At 29.3% G+C, this 15,112-nt stretch overlaps 1 protein-coding gene across 5 annotated transcripts in view; it reads left to right on the forward strand.

Moving 5' to 3' along the window:
- Nucleotides 1-15,112, forward strand: part of Ak1 (Adenylate kinase 1) — an 82,698-nt gene that overhangs the window by 18,926 nt on the left and 48,660 nt on the right. For 4 of the 5 annotated variants that reach the window (XM_075358522.1, XM_075358523.1, XM_075358525.1 and 1 more), the window contains exon 1: nucleotides 14,168-14,359. The exons of the other annotated variant lie outside the window; for it this stretch is intronic. The gene's annotated coding sequence lies outside the window, so the exon portion shown is untranslated. Of the gene's footprint in view, nucleotides 1-14,167; nucleotides 14,360-15,112 lie in introns of those variants that run through there. 5 annotated transcript variants of the gene reach the window in all.

Raw genomic sequence — 15,112 nt, forward strand, 5'->3', positions numbered from 1 at the left:
AATATCAGCTGATTACTATACACACACACACACACACAGTAATAAAATTAATTAGCTAATATTGTTTTTTTTTTGTTTTTTTTAATTAGGTAGTGTCATTTAAGAGTAGTCGAAAAGAATATCTCAGTAATTTAAATTATGATTTACCGCTTTGTATATAACTTGTACGTTTATACAGTGTTCAATTTAAAAGAGGTCCCATCATTCAGTAGTCTATACTAAATAAATATTTTTGTTAAATTGTATATATTAGTGTGATATGGGTAAAATAATGTGAAAGCTGTTGGTGCGACTGGAGCTGGAGTAGGGAGAACTGTTTATTGCCTACACGTTTGAGTATTGCCAGTCTGTGTCGAGCACTGTCTTTTGAACAAGGTTGGATAGTCGTCTGATTGTGTTTGTTAAATGCGGTTAACTGTTGAGGAACATGTATTCGTAGTGGTAAACTTATTTAGAGACGAAATCTTATCTTTATACGCCAGTGAAAGTTCAGAGAGAAATTTGTAAAAAAGAAGCACCACTGAAAATTTTTATTCAAAAAAATAGTTAAAAAATTTCGTGAAACAGGTTCGGTGTTAGACTAGAAACGTGTCCGACACAGGTCAGTTTTAAAAACGCAGTTCGTACAGGATATTAAAGCGACAAGATCTCATCGTTAATCTTTGCGGAGATTAAGCTGGAAAAATATTTCAATAGGTTGAGCTCACACTACAGCGAGAAGAATGTTGAAATGTTATCCGTATCGACTGCAGGTTTTCCATGAGCTAATTAATGCTGATTATGCTAAAAAAAAAAGTTCACTACCATCAACGGTTCAAGAACTTCATTACAGGTAACATTGGCGTTTTAGATCAGGTGTTTTTCACAGATGAAGTGCGGTTTCACCTTGGTGGGTATGTTAATAGTCAGAAATACCGGACTTGGGGTACTGAAAACCCACTTCTTTTAATCTCCCCCTACACCCGTATATAATAGGTGATTGGTGTGCGGTTTCAAGGCGACCAACAAGACCCTTGTTTTTTAAAAAACTGTGGATGCAACCGTCTACCAAGAAATTATCCAACAGTTCATACCTTACTGCAAGAGGGTGAACGTGACTGCTGGTTGCAACAGGTCAGCGCCACTTTCCATACAGTTCGATTTACTTTGGAGATGTTACAGAATTTTTTCGGTGGAAGAATTATTTCTAAAGGATTGTGGCCACTAAGAGCCCCCGATCTGACTACTCCAGGCTTCTTTCTGTAAGGTTCTTAAAGAAATATTGTTTATAAGAACGACCCACACACCCTGCAGGAATTGAAGATAAACATTACTGTTTTATTTTATATTATATGTTATCGATGCCTGGATGGCATCGGTAACATTACCGATGCCATCCAGGAAATAGAATGGGTTCACCTAACAAGAGCAGCCAAGAACACGGTCAAACGTTTTGACCATTGCTAGAAGCGGATGGACATCATTTTCAACACCTGTAAATTATTACGCATGTTATTGCCAAAACTATTATTTATATACTAAACTAAGTGCCTCTTTTAAGTTGGACACTGTATATTTTAAAATGTTCAAGCGAGTTAAGATGTGATCCCTTTTGTGTAGATATAGAATACCAAGATTTTAATGAATTTATGATTTTTATTTATGACATGGTAGAAAAGTATTGACGCTTTGTTGTTCTGGAGAGCTTTCATATGTTAATTGTGTTTTATTAAGCTGTGCCCTGTTTGAACTATGTAGAACACTGTAATTGGGACAGTTTAGTTTATACGTATATTCCAGGAGCATTATGATTTTTTATTTATTTATTTATATTTTTTTTTTTGGTGATTGTGTTCTATGTGTAATAATTAATTTTGTTTACTGTTCGACAAAGTATACTGTAATAAATGATGTTTTTCAAATTATATTCTTAGTCTTTTTTTATACATGTTGAAGTACTATATATTGTTTGTCTTTTTGGCTTGTTTCTACTTTTATTTATTTTGTGTAGAAATGTTACCAAATAACTTTTATCTGTTCATTTATGCGTGTGATAGACGTAAAATCTTATGGTTTGGGGTTAGAAATGTTTGTATTTTAAAATATATTTTAATATAAATTATATTACTGTATTTTTAATTATTATATTAAATCACATTTTTAAAGTTAAGTAGTACCATTAGTATGTAATGGTATTTACCATTAGGTAAAGTGTTAATGTAAAGTACATCATTATTATACAATCAGCCATGGTTAGATTTTAAGAATTCCTCACACTAAACTAAGCTTTATTATTTTAATAAAATATTTATTAACACACAAAAACCCGTCTACTAATGGTAGGCTGAAATGGGATTTTTATTGGCCTGCATTTCGTTAAGACTAACAGGCATTTGAATGCAACATAAAATATAGAAGATTTATTAAATTTCATATTGCTGATAACTGTAACGTGAAAAAATTATGTTAAAAAAGAAAGAAAACTTGTTTAACTAAAACTTTTTTCTTTTCGTTTCGACCACTACGGATCACTTTTGCATAGTTTTGACTCCCAAAAGATTTTCATTATTTTGCTCTGTTTTCGCTTTTCTTCCGTCCATCTATTCAGGTTTATACCTTTTCTTTTTGTCTGGAAACTTAGATTCTCGAATCACTTTTCTAAATTAATCTCTGTCTTTACACAAATTCTTACAAATGTTTAATGTTTTTAGATTTGTTTCATTTTTTGAAATCGGTTGGTCTTCGTGGTTCTGTTTATGTAGAAATCAAATATTTTTTTTTTTCAATCTTTGGTTGTGCGTTCTGCATAAATGTCCATAAAATTGTAATCTTCTTTTCCTGATTAAGTCCCCTACTTTAGGTAGATTTCATAAGAAAGCTACCTATTGTAATGGGTACCATGATTCGACTTCCGGAAAAATTCGACATATCTTCGCGTTTCACATCCCCCAGATCCCAAAATCACCGTCAGCTCAAAGGTTTATATATATATATATTTCACTTTCTGGTGGCCGCGATAATTGCCTAATTTTGCGCCAATCACTTTCAAATTGTTCCTTAAAAATAAGCTCGTCCCAAAATCTCGGTCGAGTTCGTTAACGACCAAAATCGGACCATGGAGGTGGAAATGGGGGCGTTATTACGAAAAAAAATCGCTAAACTTCCTTATTAAGTAAAATATCGAATTCGTTTAAAGTTCCTACTATTCTTTGCATAATGGCCTAAAACTTATCTAAGTAAAGTTTTTTGATATCACCAACCATTAGCCCAGGCAGTTGAAAAAATAGGATTTCAAAGTCAAAAAATAATCATACCTTCCTTAATAGGCAAAGTATCGAATCGTTTTAAAGTGGTCGTTAGTCCTCTAAACATTACCTAAAACGTTTGCCTGAAACAATTTTTGATATGACCAACTCTTACGGCAAGGGATGACAAAGCTTTTGCTGGAATTGTAAGAAGATGGGGCTTGTCGTATTCTAAACATGTGAAACATTTTTCACATGTAACCATTGTCGTTAAAGTTTTTCTTAACTTTAAGGTGGAAATCTTTTTTATCCCCTACTTAGCACCGGTGTAATCTACCTCTGCCTTCTGGCGCGCCGAAAAGGATTTTTTTCTGGGTATTTGTAAATTTCTTTTTCAGTTTTCAATTTGTAAATCCCATCTTCATATGTTCTTCCGTAAATTTTTCTTAGATCTTTTTTTCTGTTTTTGTTATTTCTTGTTCTAAAAAGCACTGCAGACATTCTGCCGCACACAGTACTTCTGGTAGGACTACTGTTTTATAGTGCCTCAATTTGAAGTTATACGACTGGGATTTTTTATTGTAAATGTTCTTCGTAAGTTGATAGGCAGTTTTCATTAAAACTCTAGTACCTTTTATTAAAGCTCTAAAAATATTTTCCACTGATAATTTTACTACTTTTAATCCAAAACAGAATATTTATTATTTAAAAAAGGTTATTTTATAATTTAATATATTAACATTATTTTATTATAAATTATCTACCAGCAAAAATTTAGTAAACAGATTTTTTTCAGTGATCTCAATAAATGTTTTTTTTTGTTTTTTATTGTATGTAACATTTTGTCTTTTATTGACAACAGCTCTAAAATTAACAAAAAAGAATATGAATAATAATAGTAATAAACGCCCTAAAATCTTAAGATATACATACAGAGAGAAAAAAGGAATTGTAAAATTTTAAAGTGTAATTTTCTAATTAAAATAGACTACATTTAAAAAATTTACAAAAAAATTCACTATCCCAGAACACAGAGTGACTGCGCTTCGATTTGAAATTATGTCCAGGAGAAATCTATAGCAGAACTGACTGAGTAAAAGTTTTGAAGATTAGAATTTTAGATAAAATTAATCAAATTCTTTATTAAAGCGTAAAAGCTTATTAAGTTAGAAAAGATAAAAGTAGTAATAGTGTCGTATCAGCGTTTTTATTTTATTTTTAATGATCTTTTTCCTGAATTTAAATACTGACGTTATAAAACAATAAATTGTTTAGCTAACAAAAGAGATTACTTGTATTATTTTCGTTTCCAATCAGAATATTAAAAAAAAAATTATTCTATTAAAACTACAACGAGAAACAAAATAATTTTAAATCATTTTAATTTCAAAGAAATCAGTACTTATTTACCAATAAATACAATAACAATTTCCGTTTAATAGTTATTTTTTATATAATAATTATATCAGAAATCCCAAATCATAAAAATTTTATTTTTTTCGGAATAATATCTACCCTAAACATGACATGAATGCGGTAGTAACACAATGAATACTACTGGATGTATCCAAGTAATCCAGTTATAATTATATTATAACGAATAATATTTATTTAGTATCATAATTATCGGTAAAAAAAAAACAATGGTGAACACTTTTCTACATTGTATTTATGATTTTCTTTTCATATAATTATTAAATTATTTTTTTATCACTTACTGTTTCCATTTCTAAGAAAACCATTCGATAAAATAATAATTATATACAATAATAATTTTTTCTATCCTTGTAATAATATTACACTACTTCACAATTTAGTCAGAAATGTAGTAGTTGTTTTTAATTAGACAGTTGTTATTTATCTAACAATTGTAGATTCTGCTAGTTACGAACGTTGGGAGGAGTGATGTCATACTAGTTTTTAAAAAACATTTCCGCAAATGTTGCATTAATAAACGTATTTCCTTAGAAATATAATACAACAGTATTGCGCATTATTTTTCATATTCTATACGTTAACAAAAGTTATATTTATTAATTATTTGCAATTAAAATTAAAAGTAGATACAAATATATCCATTATTGTTAATAATTTTTTTTTCATCGTGTGTTTATTATAATATAATTTTTCTTTTGATACTTTATTTGTTGGAATATTCGACAGAAGTTTAATAACAAAATTTAGTCAATTTTAAAGATATGAGATTCTTCCATTTAGTTAATTCATAAGAATGTTATTAGTCTAATTCTTCTTCAAATTTAGTTCCAGCAGCAGATAATTAAGGACGATTATCTGTTGATTCAGAGAGATCGGTTGAAAGGAAGTAACATGCAATATGATAGTCTACAATACCAATATGAATTATTGAAATAAAGATAAATTTTATTCTTTATATTAAGCCTATTTCACGCATGATAAATTAATTACGGTAGTTAATTCAATTAGAAAACTATAAAAATAATTTATTATATTTAATTCGGTTCTGTTTTTATTTTATTTTCTGTTTTTTGGTCTTTTTCCTTTCATATATTACTATTAAAAATTATTATAATGCTTTCGTTTAAAATATACCTTAATTACACTATTATCCCCTTTGAATGAAACATTGTTTCATGCGTATTAGGTATGTTAATTTGGTATAATAATAATAATATATCTAGAAAACTCATAAACAAAAAAAATCGGTCGGTCAAAGTTCAAAAATTATTATAAAATAAAAAGCAAAAGGTAAAAAGATTTAATTCAATCGAAGGTGATTTTTCTAGTTCCAATTCAAATAATTCAGTTTCGTTTCAGTATGTTTACTATGACGCGAATGAAATGAAGTTGAGAAAAATAGACCAATAGAAAAAACTCATAACGCTCTTAAATTTAACCTTGCAAAACGATTTTTAACAAACATTGATCCAACTATAAAGAAAAAAAAAATCTCTTTCGGCACGCCGGAAGGAGGAGATAGATTTCACCGGTGCTAAGTAGAGGATAAAAAAATGTCCACTTTAAAGTTAAGAAAAACTTTAAATTTACTCAATACGACAATGGTTGCATGTGAAAAAAGTTTCACATGTTTAGCATATGACAAGTCCCATCTTACAATTCCAACAACATTTTGTTCATCCCTTGCCGTAAGGGTTGGTCATATCAAAAATTGTTTCAGACAAAAGTTTTATGTAATGTTTACAGGACTAACGACCACTTCAAACCGATTCGATACTTTGTCTAATAAGGGAGGTACCATTTTTTGTCTTCGAAACCTCATCTTTCCATCCTCTGGGCTAATGGTTGGTGGTATCAAAAAGCCTTACTTAAATACGTTTTAGGTTCTTATCCAAAGAATAGTAGGGGCTTTAAACGAATTTGATATTTTACTTAATAAGAAAGTTATAGCGATATTTTTTTTTTGAAAAGTCCCCTCATTTCCATCCCCATGGTCCGATTTTTCCCAATAACGAACTCGACCGAAATTTTGGGTCGTTATATTTTATGTATCAATTTGAAAGTGATTAACGAAAAATTACGTCAGTTATCGTTTCCACAAGAAAGTGAAATATCTATATAAATGTATATATAAACTTTTGAACTGACGGTGGTTTTGAGGTCTGGAGGATGTGAAACGCGAAGATATGTCGAAATTTTCCGGATGTCTAATCATGGTACTCATTACAATAGGTAGCTTTCTTATGAAATCTACCTGATACAAGGAAGATAGAGAATTTTCTTGGCATAAAAGGAGGTAAAAAACGTGTGCGAATGATTTTTACGGTGTGGGATCTGTGTGGATGACAATGTCAGGAAATAAAAAATGATTACTAGACATAAAAAGAATTTCAATAAATAAGTAAGGAATAAACTGAAAGAGAAGATGCCAAGTGAATTTCATCAAGTGAAATACCACCGGCCTTCGAAGAAATGAATTTCTGAAGATAGTATTTCTTCATTAAAAAACTAATAAATAAATAAATTTTTATAGACATCTGGAAATACAAATATCCTTAAGCAGCATAAAATAATAATTATTTATTAATTCTCAAAACAACTGGCTTAAGCGTGATTACAGTTACTTTTCGTTGATGAATCTTTTGGCGTATAAAAAATAATAATAATAATGGTTTGTTTTTTGAAATGAACAATACTAGGTAAACAGGACATAATAAAATTCATTCAGAATGGGAAGTATGCAACCCCTGGTCGTTAGGCAGCAAGTCTACCGATCAGGTGACCCCATGCTTGTTAACGCAAGCTTACAGATTTAAAAATTTAAAAAAAAATTACTTGAGTCTAAAACACCATTTCTGATTTACTTTCTTCTATACTTTATATACTTTCTTCTTCGTGTTTTCAACTACGAAAAAATGGCAAAATTAATTTCAATTAATTTAATTCTTTTGAATCCGCATGTAGCCAGTTTTTTTTTTGTCGATGATATCAAATTAACAGAATTATTATCAGATAAGTGATCACTGTGAAAGATTACAAAACTGATTCTCCAATTAGATTTTCAATGTAAATTCTCATTTACATTTATAGAATTTTAAGGAAGAGAACGTAAGAGGAAAACCAATAAGAAAGAAAATCTACATCGTCTGCAGTTTATCACATATCACTCGAAGACTGATAAAAAATTCTTATTATTTTTACTGAATTATTGAACAGATTTTTCTTGAATAAATTCAAGAAATTCAAAATTGTAGCAGTAAAATTGAGAATCATAGAAGGAAAGAGAAATGCGGATACCTGCGACTTCTTTCCAAAAGTAAACGATTATTTCAAATCGAATTAAAAAGAATAATTAAAAAACATGATTTCTTATTACATTTCATCATTTTTTATATAAAATAATGATTAAGTACTTTTTACGCGACTGCCCAAAAAGGAGTGTAATGTATGTAGGGTTTGTTCCACCGTAGCAGCTCAACGGCTGAACCGATTTTGATGTATGACCCCGCGTCGGAATCCCTACGTTACCGGAAGTATTAGAGACTATATAAATATGTATAATGTATATATAGTAGTATAGTATAATATATGGAGATTTGCCGGTTGAAGCACAAACTTTAATGAATTGAATTAATGAACTGTAAACTGTGAACCTCTTGAATGAATAATATTACAAAAATAATAAAATTAAATTTACGGTTAGTAGAATAAAATAATATTAAATAAATTTAAGAAATTTCCGTTTAATAATAATGGACTTCCGAAGAGGACTGCATGTGAGGCTAGAGTGGTGAGCTGATGCGAGCACCGCGTGCGAGGCATCTTTTACTTATGAAAAAGTGTTATTTATTAATGTGATCTTTATATTTTCATTTATGTTAATGACATTAATAAAACTGTATGTGTTCTTGAAATATTTTTTGCCCAAAATGTAATGAATTTAGGGTGTATGTATGTATGTATGTTTGTTTGTTGCTTCCACCGTAGTCGATGTATAACTCCGCGTTGGAATCCTTACGTTAGTGTCATGCTATATATACATTGTCACGCTATTTATATGTTTAAATAAATTTGAAAAAAGTTATACTATATGCAAATACTATAAACATAATTATCACCCGCACGCTCTTTAATTATCTTATATTAGTAACTATCCTATATTAAAGAGCAATGATTTTTTTTGCCGTAGTGTTTTTTAATTTTAAATATTTATCTCTTGTAATTAAGTAATTTCATTTTTTTAGTTGTTTTTCGTTCGTTTAATATCGCCTTAAAATCTGCATGTTATCCTTCCCTCACTCGGAATATTTGCTGTTTTCCACAGTTCCTCTTAAGTAATTCTTTTGATTTACAAACATTTCATAAATATTAAATAAAATTACTTCGTAAGTTTATTAGAAATTAATGCTAACTGATTTGAATAAACTTATGTAGATAAACCTTATGAAAAAAAAAATGAATACATTAATTATAATTTCCAGTTAATTTTACAAAATGTATAAAGACAAAAGTTGAAGAAAAACAAACAGACGAACATTTTTCGAAATTGCTAATTATGAGATAATTTTGGAGTTCAATAATTTTATAGATTCTTTATTCATAATTTGCATATTTTTATTGACATGTAGATAGAACTGAACACAATAAAAAACTTAGATATTTTATTTATAAAATATTTAACATCTCCGTCGCGGGTTCGCCCGCGCAGTATGGTTAATTGCGTTTCCCGTCGTGGTCAAGGGATATTTAGCCGGTCAGGGCTTTATCTTCCTGTGTTCATTAACCTCATGCTTAAGTGAGAATAATAATGATAAATAAAAATTATATATAATTCAAAAAACCCGAAAATGGCTTTTAGACATACATCTGAAGAGTATTTGCAAGCCCAAATCAAGTGAATATCTCGTGTAGTATAATCGAAACTGGGGTAAATTTGCAATCATTGTTCGAATTTTTTTACCTTTCTTGAAAAAAGATATTAATATTCTATGAAGATTACACACACCAAAAATCAAGTTGATATCTTCATTTGTTACACAGAACTTCAAAAATTATAAAATTTAATTATCCTAATTTTAACCCTTTAAATTTGGAATTTCAAAAAATCTATAAATTGTTTTTAGATATTCTGATATTCCAAAAATCAAGTAGATAACATCATTTATTAAGAAATTCAAAAAGTAGTAAGTTTCATTGTTACTCCGTTTTAGCCCTTCAAATTCGGAATTTCAAAAAATCCTTTCTTAATGTGTATTTATACCTTAAAAAGAATGTTAGTAATTCTTTTAGTGATTTCTAATTCTTTTAGTGATGAAATTTTCAATCAACTATTTTCATTTTTTATAGTGAGCGTTGATTATGAACTCACGAAATGTTTCATATATATATATATATATATATATATATATATATATATATATAGATGAGTTAAAGCAAACCAGTAGTCACTGATAGATAAAAAAATGAATGTGCCATATTTTTAACTGACTGAAGGAGCGAGCATACTCTTAACATATTTTTTTTCATGCAAGTTTAAATCTTACTCTTTACAACAGACATTTCCACGATTCTTTTTTTTTATTTAGATTACATGCAAAAGCTAACAGAAAGATTTTAAAACTACTATTAAACAAAAAAAACACAATTCAAAAATTATTAATACAGAGTGTCCCCTCGAAGAAACGGAAAAACTTTCAGGACATGTTCTACTAAAAAACGTTCATATAAACGTAGGTCTGAAAACGCTTTGTTTTCGAGTTACAGCTAGCGAAAATTTTCGCCCGGATTTCAGTTCTTCTAATAAACATAAACTCCACTGTAAATTTTTGGATCCAAATTAAGGAGTAAAGTTAGCGATTTCTTATGCATTTTGATCTGGGAAATAGGATAAACTAGGTCCCAGAACTTCATTAGTTTTTAACATATCCGACGCAAAACACAAAATCGGTTTTTTTTTTACTTTTTTTTGTCTACTTTTCGTCTGTTATGTTAATAAAACACCGATTTTTAGAAGTTTTTATTTATTTTTTACTGGCTGTATTTAATTAATTTCCTCACAATTAAACTCTTTACAAGTTTTTTTACTAAATCTTTCGCATTTATTTGTCATTTAACAAAATTATTGTACTATAAACCTAAAAAGCTTGTTTTTCGACACAGAATTTTGTGTTTGCGTTGAATATCTTAAAAATTACTGGACTGACAGTTCTGGGACCTGTTTTATCCTATTTCCCGGCTCAAATTATAAACTTCTGTAAGCTTTTGTAAGCATTTAATTCATCAAAAAATCAATATGTTGTTAAAATTGAAAAAACCGAAACCAAAATAAAATTGTGGTGATTTTCAACATGTTAATGATTAACAACTTGTTTATTTTCAACTTGTTTATGATTTTTTCATTTAATTAATCAATATCAAATCTAACGAATTATCAAACGAAATCAATACGCGGTCGAAAGACTTTAAATTTAAAAAGTTCATTACATCAAATAACTTTTCTTTCTTTTTCCTGTTTAGCCTCCGGTAACTACCGTTTAGATAATACTTTAGAGGATGAATGAGGATGATATGTATGAGTGTGAATGAAGTGTAGTCTTGTACATTCTCAGTTCGACCATACCTGAGATGTGTGGTTAATTGAAAACCCAACCCACCAAAGAACATCGGTATCTACGATCTAGTATTCAAATCCGTGTAAAAATAACTGCGTTTACTAGGTTTATTTGAACCTCAGAACTCTCGACTTCGTAATCAGCTGATTTGCGATGGCGAGCTCATCACTAGACCAATCCGGTGGGTTATTACAACAATACTGGACTTGCTACCACCTAGCTTTACTAGGACTTGAACGCTGGAACTCTCGACTTCCAAATCAGCTGATTTGGGAAGACGACTTCACCACTAGACCAACCCGGTGGGTTACATCAAATAACTGGTTTGTTTTCATTGTAACGTCTGTGAGATTTTTAATTCAACCATTTATTTCACTTAAATTAAAATCGCCAAAATTGGAATTATGTTGTTTTTTTAAAAATTAAAAAATAAAATTTTTAACAGAACTACCTCTGATAACCTTTTTTTTGGACATCATCCTACGAAGGATTTCATTATGCGTACATAATACATTTAAAGAACATTTCATTTTTTTTTTTTTGTTGTCATCATCGTTTTAAAATGGGTGGTTGTAGCGTAACATTATGTATATATGAGCTATGATTCTTATGTAACTATTTTTACTCGAAAATTCAAGAAAATTGATTGAAAAAGATTAAAAAAATAACTCATATATATTCATAATACAGAGAGACTTATTTCACGCTTGTTAGCATTATTTTTACCTCGTTTTTATACAAACCTTTTCTTGTTTATATCAATACAAATGATTCGTAGTTTTACCCTTATAGTAATCGACTTTTATACAATTTTCAAACGGGAAGTATTTTTGTAGATCATCTGTGTTCAAAAAGAATCAAAAAATAAAAAAAAATATTAAAAAACCATAATATATAATGTTCTTTACCAATCTTCCTTAGATATCGACTTTTTGAAGTCAATGTTGAATTAAATTTAGTATGTTTTTGAATTTGATGCCGAAGTTAGAAAATTGATTTTTTAATTAAAATTTTAAATATTTTTTTTTATTCTTTCTATTACGGTTTTTAAAACGGGTTTATTTTATTTTTATTTTTTATTAAAAATTATTTATTGAATCAATATACGTAGACGTACTTTACGCAAATTTTTCCCGAAACGTGACATAATTAACTGTGTATTTCAAAACAAGAATACGAAGTGTTGAACGGTAATTTTATAAGAACAGCGTTCTAGGCTCGTGGTAAATTTTGTTATAGGATAGCAGAGCGATAAAAATATTTCAGGAACAGACCTATATCTAAGAATGTTTTACAAATTCAACAATCTGTCCTACCGTCACTACATAATATTATTCCCAGGACTAACACGATAAAAGATTGTAAAGACAAGCGATTGTTTGTGACAGTAATCATCACATCCTCAGGAACGTCTGGATTAAATAAAATAATATATACGATAAAGCTGACAACACAGTTGTAGAACTTTCTCGTCTCTTATTTAATTCAATGATTCTAATTAAAGCGCGCGCGCATACCGTATTTAAATCGCGTGGGTGTGGCGGTACTAGCGGTGACGGTCGGCACTAACTAAACTAACGTAAATTGCATAGAATATAAACTAACGTAATTTCACAAATTACATAGAATAAATTTCGCTTGCACGGTCGGCAGACTGGTGTAACCGCGAGGCTTAACGTACCAGGTACCGAGCCAACCAGGAGACCGAGTTCGAGACCCAGCCAGACCGATTTACTTTTTTACACTTTAAATATTATTTATTTATTTATTTAATTCTACCGCTCACCTGTGGCGTCATAATTTTAGAGCATTTTTTGGGGTGGAGAAGCGATTTTGCAAAAATTTTGATTTGCAAATATTGTTGTTATTTTTTAATTGTTAACGAATGTGTTTCAGAAAAATGTGACCTTAATTAGGCAAAATCTCGAGATACTGAGAGTGATCTAGCTCTACAGCCTCACCTTTTTGACCTTTTACGTTGAAAATTTAATGACATTAATGCCCAATGTACACCGAACACACACACACACACACACACACACGCACATACGAACATCAACATCCGGAAAATTTTCATCCAGATTTTTGGGTTCCTTAGGTGTCAAAACGTCAAGATCCGTTGAAAACCGCTTATGCCCTAATTGCACCGATACAATACTTTCCCTTCTAGAGCTATAGTGCTATTTAGACGGGAAAGTAGAAGTTTTGAATTTTGCTAATCTTTGATTTACGTGACGTATGATAAATAAATTCCTACGCTTTTTATAACAATCTTTTGATACATACAAATGCTATTTTTTTTTTATTTTGTAGTAATACACTTCGTTGACAAAATTATTGTTTAATTATTACACTCACGCACACGCGCTCGTGTGTTGGTTGTAAAAAAATAACCGTTTCCTCCACAGATAAATTAGCAAATTTAATATTGTTTAATTTAAATTGGCTCTATTGCACTTCCTATTATTTCCTTCCAGTTTATTAATAGTAATAAACTCATTATATTAAAGCATTTAAACCGTTCGAAACGAGTTAAACCAAATTAACCCATAACACTTCGTTTAATAACATTTTTATTTCTTTGCACGGTAATAAAAATATAGCCGTGAAGTAATCGTAAATAATAATAAAATTTTAAACTTCAGAAACTAGATACTTACAGCCAATAATTTATTTAATAAAAACGCTTTGAACTTGTAATAATTAATTAATTATTAAATATTATTATGTCGTTATTATTTATTTATAAGATTAATTTTGTGTAAACACAATAATATATACGTTTGACAACTGGCATCTTGCCGTTATTTTTGTGCGTAAACAAATCATTCTTGAGCGAGGAGATAAAAAAACCCTGTTTGAAATCGTTGAAATAAATGCAGTGTAACATTTGCAGTGGTGGAGGTAATATCTGTTTTGCGAAATCGTCGATAGAACTCGCTGTTGTTCCTACATCGATTCACTGTACGAGCACACAGCGCCCTAGGCCATCACAAGCGCAAGAGCCCATCCGTGGCGACAACAGTATTAGCTGTGAATATCATACTTCTACTCTTCTGGCACCTCTCCATATGTATCGTCAGTCAGGTCACCCAATTTCAAGTTTAATGAACGGTTTTAGTATTACATTGTAGAGAAAATTTATGATATAAATATTTAAAATAAAATTTTTGTGTTAACAAAAAATAACCTTTTTAACAGCATCGTAAGAAAAAATCAATTATACTTTTTTGTGTGCATAAATTTCGCTTTAAATATTTATTTTCCTATTTTTTACATTACAGTTAAACAGTATATCAAAATACCTATGATATACAATTTATTCATGAATTACTACTAATAGTTCTTTATTTTTTAAGAATCCTATTTGTAATATAAATGATTGATAAATTTTAATAATAATAATCCATTCAACAAATAAAAAAAATCACGAACCGTATTTCCATAAAATAGTATATCTGTTTATTTGATAAATTAATGCAAATTATTTTAATATTGTTTACTTTACCTGAAAAACTTCATGATTTTATATTTTAATATATAAGCATTCTTATCATGGTAGAACGTACATGTAAACTTCATAAAAAAAAAATTCTTTTTTGCCAGTAATTCATAATGAAAAGAAGCAAAATATCAGAAATTAAATTCTTAACATCTTTAAAAGTAATAACATTAATTTATAATTTGTTTATTAATAAATCATAATATATAAAAGAAAAAATATTCAAAGTGACCTATATATTTTCACGTTTTATTAATAGGATATAAAATTATACCTATAACTCTCATAATACGAATGCAACTAATAACATTTAAATTTTACAATTAATATTACGCCAT

This window comes from Lycorma delicatula, chromosome 2 (assembly GCF_047948215.1).
Source record: "Lycorma delicatula isolate Av1 chromosome 2, ASM4794821v1, whole genome shotgun sequence".
In the NCBI taxonomy this organism is placed as follows: domain Eukaryota; kingdom Metazoa; phylum Arthropoda; class Insecta; order Hemiptera; family Fulgoridae; genus Lycorma; species Lycorma delicatula.